This window comes from Macaca nemestrina, chromosome 4, assembly GCF_043159975.1.
Source record: "Macaca nemestrina isolate mMacNem1 chromosome 4, mMacNem.hap1, whole genome shotgun sequence".
Taxonomy (NCBI): Eukaryota; Metazoa; Chordata; class Mammalia; order Primates; family Cercopithecidae; genus Macaca; species Macaca nemestrina.
Window position 1 is genome coordinate 13,820,498 of NC_092128.1, and position 6,432 is coordinate 13,826,929.

General features: G+C 40.3%; 1 long non-coding RNA gene across 2 annotated transcripts in view; it reads right to left on the reverse strand.

The window, feature by feature from the left end:
- LOC105474830 (uncharacterized) overlaps positions 1 to 6,432 on the reverse strand; it is a 76,386-nt gene that overhangs the window by 14,663 nt on the left and 55,291 nt on the right. The window lies entirely within an intron of this gene.

Genomic DNA, 6,432 nt, shown 5'->3' on the forward strand with positions numbered 1-6,432 from the left:
TAACTTGTTTTCAGCCAGGTACGGTGGTATGTGCCTGTAGTCTCAGCTACTCAGGAGGTTCAGGTGAGAGGATCACTTGAGCCCAGGAGTTAAAGGCTGCAATGAACCGTGATCGCACCACTGCACTCCAGCGTGGGCCACAGAGCGAGACCCTGGCTAAAAATAAAATTTTTTAAAAAGACTTTTTCAAATATAGAATACAGATATATCAAATATATATTTAACTCATTAATGACATAACCCACAGAATGGTAAAACTGGTTCAAAGCAAAATTTGAAAGACTGAAGAATGCTGGATAAATATGTGAGGTCATGTGTCCTGCTGGGCTATAAAGCTGCAACTTTCAGAGTCATCGTTTTGATGAACAAAAATTTCTTTCATCTCTACAGGATAAAATGTAGATATTAACAATATATAATTGTACATGGGTTTGATCCCAATAGACAGTAAATAGATGTTCAAAACAAAGGTACATTCCCAAAAAATTGAAATAAGGCAATATTCTGTTGCAACATTGAGAAAACGAGCATTCTTCCTTTTGCCTTCTTTTCAAGTTCTAGGTAACTTTTCTTAACAGCATGTGAGTTTTCTGGATGACTTGGATTGCCTCTCAAAAGATGTTTCTCTGCTTTTGTTAAAAGGTGATTTAAGAAAGTTGTAGTGATTTCACCATCTGAAATACGCCTTCCATCATTGAAAACCCAGCTCAGAATCCTCCAAACCTCTACATTAGAATTAATTGCAATCTCCTTTGTGCTGTCTGTACTGTTTTTTGTTTGTTTTGTTGTGTTGTTTTGTTTTTCTGAGATAGGGTCTTGCTCTGTTATCCAGGTTGGAGTGCAGTGGCATGACCCCGGCTCACTGCAACCTCTGCTTCCGGGTTCAAGTGATTCTGCTGCCTCAGCCTCCTGAGTAGCTGGGATTACAGGCGCCTGCTACCGTGCCCAGCTATTTTTCGTATTTTTAGTAGAGATGGAATTTCACCATGTTGGTCAGGCTCCTCTTGAACTCCTGACCTCAAGTGGTCTACCCGCCTCCACCTACCAAAGTACGAGGATTACAGGCATGAGCCACTGTGCCCAGCCATGTACTTTTTAAATTATAACAGCAGTTGTCATAATTCATTTCAGTGTCTATCTCCTCCCACCACAAGATTGTGAGTTTACTATACAAAAATTGCATCTTCATCTTAGTATCCCAAAAGCCCCCCTTACTACTTTCCTTGACTGTGAACAGGGACCAGATTTACATCCAATGTTATATAATATCTCTTTATTGAGGGCTTTATTAACCTGTCTGAAAGATGACTAGTTAGCAGCAAGTTTTCCAGTAGAGTGGGATAATCAGCAACAAGTTACCAAGAATGAATGAAATATCCTTCTAACACATGTTAAAATGCAAAATCCACAGTCACCTCATTTCATTTACAATATTCATAATTACATATACAGTATCTTAATTGGTTTAGATTTATTCTTCATTTTGTACAAAGGACTGTTGTCAGCTACAACTGTACATGGCAAATATGCATTCATCCGGATTTACAAGGCACTCCTGCCTTAATTAACAGACCTTATATCCAATGAGTAGTAAACTCATTTAAATTTCAATAAAATTAAATGTCCATGTTTACGCAGTCCTTTATCTAAATGCTGCCATTTGAATAGCAACATTTATTTCATTTTTCCCTTGATTTCCCTTGATTAAACTTATAGTAGATTGTACTGAGCCTGAATTATCTGAAAAAGAATTCTAAAGAAAAGTTCTTGGCATTTATTCAGATTAGCAGGATGGAAGTACTAAAGTTTTAGTGGTAACATCCGAGTTTCTGTAATGCTGCAGATTCTCTCAAAAGCTGGAAAATAAAATCAGTTAGACTCAACTCTAGTAAAGCAAGATCACATCCAACTAAAAATGTTTGTGGTATTAAAAAACAAGTATGTTAAGACTTTACTGTTGAAAAACACTCCAATGTGCTTTTTCATGTATATTTAGAAAATTATTTAGTAGCCGTAAGTGAATATTAGTATGTAAGAGAAGATGCCACCTCCATTCAGTGAAGAAAATGTAATGAAGCAAGCAGCTGACTTTGGTTCCAGTCTAGGTTCTGCCACTAAACAATCGGACACATGGAGAAGCAGCACTCCCTTTACTAATCTGAGATATATCATTTTCTTTGTAATTAAAGAGAAATTTGTACCAGATATTCCCTTATACCTTTTTCAGTTTTAGTACTCATCACCATTTAAATAGGACCAGGGAAGGATGATTTGCAGGCATTCTTTCTTTTTGTACATTTCTCCCTAATCTCCATCACATGACCAACTATTTAGAATTTTTCTTTCTAGATGTTTTTCCCTAGTCCATTCACTTCTCTCCAACCTACAGCCTCCTTATTGGTTCAAGTTAGCGTCTATTGCTGCCTGGATTTTAGTAACAGATCTCTGATTGGACTCATATATCCACTCTTTACTACCCTCCCCTACTACATACACACACACACACACACACACACACACACACACACACACATTGACCCAATAGAGTCAAAGTATATTTTTGTAGGAAAATAATAGTTCATTAAAATGTATATTAACCAGTGTCATTCTTTACTTATGTAGCCATTTCCCTTTGGATAAAGCCAAAAATCCTGAACGTGGCTCTCCAGCCATATCGCAAAGCCTTTCTTTTTCTAATCCAGCAATCCCTGACATCTCTTAAACTCCCCCGAATCTTCAGCACGGGGTGCTATTTCCAAATCTCTTTAGCAAACTAATCCAATGGCTTCAGTTTTCAAGAACTTTCCCTGATTCATGCACCAGGTTAGATTCTACTATTACATGCTTCCACCACAACCCATATTTTTCTTCCTTGCTGTTTAGTCCAATTATGATTATTATACTCTTTAATATAATATCTATAGAACTTATGTACCTGGTATGGTTACAAATATTTTACATGTATTCACTAACTTATCTGCACAGTGCCTTTTGTACCTGACGTGTAGTAACCTACATAGATAAGCTCTTGAAGAAGTTCTGTAATTCTCCTGTAATATCTGTTGCAGACTGACCTGAGCCAATTTGTTCCTCCAACAACTGACATGTTGTTTTGTGAAACAGGAGTGACCTCCAGTAATTATAAGGAGAGAGGAGCTATGTACCTCCTCATATATATGCTCAAAATGCACATGATCGAATGGTATGAGACAAAATAAGTCCCCAGTAAACTATTCTACACCGTGTACATTTATTAACGAGAAGGCACAAAGACTCCCCTACAGCCTGCACCTTTCAAGTGAAATCCCACTTTCTACACTGGGACACCCTGACAAGCACTCTGCTGGAAAGGTTCCCACCCATGCACATGTAACGACATTAGCTCTGCATTCTCAGCCTGCGTTTCCATCAGATCTGGGGTTAGCCTTCTGTTAACCGGAGAAAGAAGGAGCAGAGTTTCCAATGCATAGGTATTAGACTGCTGGGCTTGCTGGCGTTTTATACTTTCCTTCCCAAGGCTACACTAGTTTAGTTTAAATTTACCTAGTTTCCAAAGCTTCCCTCCTCCATGCCAGGGGGCTGGGTTTGCAGGGGCTTCTGCCCTCAAGACAGGCTAGGTCTGAATGTTGAGACCCAGGTAACCAGTGTAGAAGGCTGCACTCTGCCTTTACCGTGAGCTCCCTCTTGAGGGACTCCTCTACTTTCCCCGGCATCATGAGCCTTAGGCTGGAAACATCTATTCATCAGTGGCTAAATGCAGGGAAACTCAAAAAAGACAGACTGGAGGGCTCGATTCTCTTCCGTTTAGGAGCAAATTGGTTTACTTTCTCCCAAAGGAGAAGCTTTAAATACATAGAGCAATTGGAAGAGGCAGTAAGCGTCAGGTCAAAACAAAGAAAAAGGTAATATTCTGTCATTCCTTCAAAGCAATGTTGTTTCTTTCTTACACTTATATAACTAACACGGTCCACTCAAGGGATGCTTCCCCAAGCAAAGAAATTCTGCTCCAAAATGACTTCTGCCTTCTAAGAGGAGAAACAACCGCAGCAGTAACAATAACGAAAATGCCTCTAAATGCCATCAAACCCACTGTACATACCTATAATCCTTCCCAATCATTTTATCAGGGCTTGGACGATGAAGCAGAAGATCTGAAGGCTAAAGCTGTCTTTGAGTTTTTCCTTTCATTCTGTATTTACAGTTACTCTTTAAAAGCCTCTTACTTGTTTATTATTCATTTCTTCAACAAATATTATGCATTTACTACATGGCAGGCACCGTGCTAGGCCCTGGTCCAAGGACCAAAAGTGATAATCCACGTGAAAGTGTTTCGTCATGTATCATACAAATATAGAAAAAAGTCTTACTACTGCTCATCACGACCCTGAGAGTGTACATCTTTTTTGCAGGACAGTTCACATCATTAAGGAAACAGAAGGTTAGGGATGCTTTGTTGTATAATGGTATCACAAAGACCTCAGCCTCTCGAGTTGAATAGTTACTAGAAACTACCCACAGTAACAGCCTAAAACTCAAGTCAACTTCCCACGCTGCAGGCTGCCAGACGCCGAAGTGTGGAAGTTGGAAGGACACAGCAGCTGTGTCACGGCTGGAAGCGAAGCTGATGCAGCAGGCAGTGCTCCTCACAGCGAGCCAACACGTTCAGGCGACTGCGGGGGAGGCTTTCCGATAAACCTTGTGCTGCTGTTGGGATAGAATTTCAAACGTGCATTTGGATTTCGCCTAGGTGTGCAATGCTACAAGTAGGGAATCGGGATTTGCTGCAAGAATGATTTAGTTTGGAGTATGAAATTCTCCTGGATGTTGATCTGTACTTAGTTCAGCAGTGGAAGGTCTGCTGTGGCCCATTCCAAACAACCCTGTCGACAGTGTGATGAGAGCTGTTTACTTTGTATGAAGGGAAGACAGAGAGAAAGGTAAAATTACCTGTGGATTCCCTCACCTCTACCTCCCATTGCAAATATCCTAATCTCCTCCAGAAGAGGATCCTCTCCGACTTAATCAAATGACTACATTCAATAAAACCACATGAGCTAAGAGGAAAAAAGACACAGAGAGCTTGTCAGAGCCAGGGAGAGAAATGCAAAAAACACATTTTTTCCAGCTCATTCATTCATCCTGTAAATACTGACTGAGTGTCCACCATGTGCCAGGCACTGATCTAGGCACTTAGGCTAAAGCAATAAACGAAAGAAAGAAAAATGCTCATCATAATGGTACTTATATACTAACTGAGACAATAAAAATAAACATAATAAATATGTTGTAGAATTGTTTTAATATAGCTACTCATATAACCATAAAGGTTTACTTTCCCTCAGCACAGTCTGTTATATGCTGGGTTCCTGCATCCGTCTTGTGAATGTATCATCTGAAAAAGTGACATCTGAAGTCACTGTGCTGAGAGGCAAAAGGAGATAAAAATAGAGGAGGCAAAAACTCCCTCCGCTAAGAAATAACACATCTTATTTCTGATTACATTTGATTGGCCAAATGTGGCTCCATGCTCCTATGCTAATGCAGTAAGAGCTTGAAAATCTATAGTAGCACCTAGTTAATGAGCACTGAGGGTCTTTGTCATAGTATGTTAGGAGGTAAAAAATGTAATGAAAAAGTAAATACTAGTGGAAGGGGTATTAGGAGCAGAGAGGCACTGAGTGGTGAGCAGGTTGCAATTCTAAGTAGGATGGTCGGTGCAGGCTGCAATTTTCAGGTGACTTAGGAAAAAAGATTTGAAATTGAGGAAGTTATCCATGCATATATTTGAGAAAAGATATTTTTAGGCACAAGAAACAGCCAAACAAAAGTCATAAGGCAAGAGGGTGTTTGGTTTGTTTGAGGAGCTTCCAAGGAGGCCATGTGGCTAGGACCAAAGGCATGAGGGGAGGTGAGGAGGAGTCAAGATCAGAGACACCAGAGTTCAGGTCAGAGAAGGGATTATTGTCCACTCTAAAACTTTCACTTTTTGTTGTTGTTGTTGTTGTTGTTTGTTTGTTTTGATACGGAGTCTCGCTCTGTCGCCCAGGCTGGAGTGCAGTGGCGCAATCTCAGCTCACTGCAGCCTCTGCCTCCCAGGTTCAAGCAATTCTCTGCCTCAGCCTCCTGAGTAGCCGGGAATACAGGTGCCCAACACCATGCCTAATTTTTGTATTTTTAGTAGAGACAGGGGTGTCACCATCTTGGCCAGGCTGGTCTTGAACTCCTGACCTCGTAATCCACCTGTCTCGTCCTCCCAAAGTGCTGGGATTACAGGTGCGAGCCACCATGCCTGGCCCAAGAATTTCACTTTTAACTCTCAAATAGGGGACTTTGCAGAATATTGAGCACGGGAGTAACATGATTTAAATTTTAAATAATCACTCTGGTGGTGTACCTGAGAACAGGCTATCATAGGAAAAAAAAAAGGGAAAT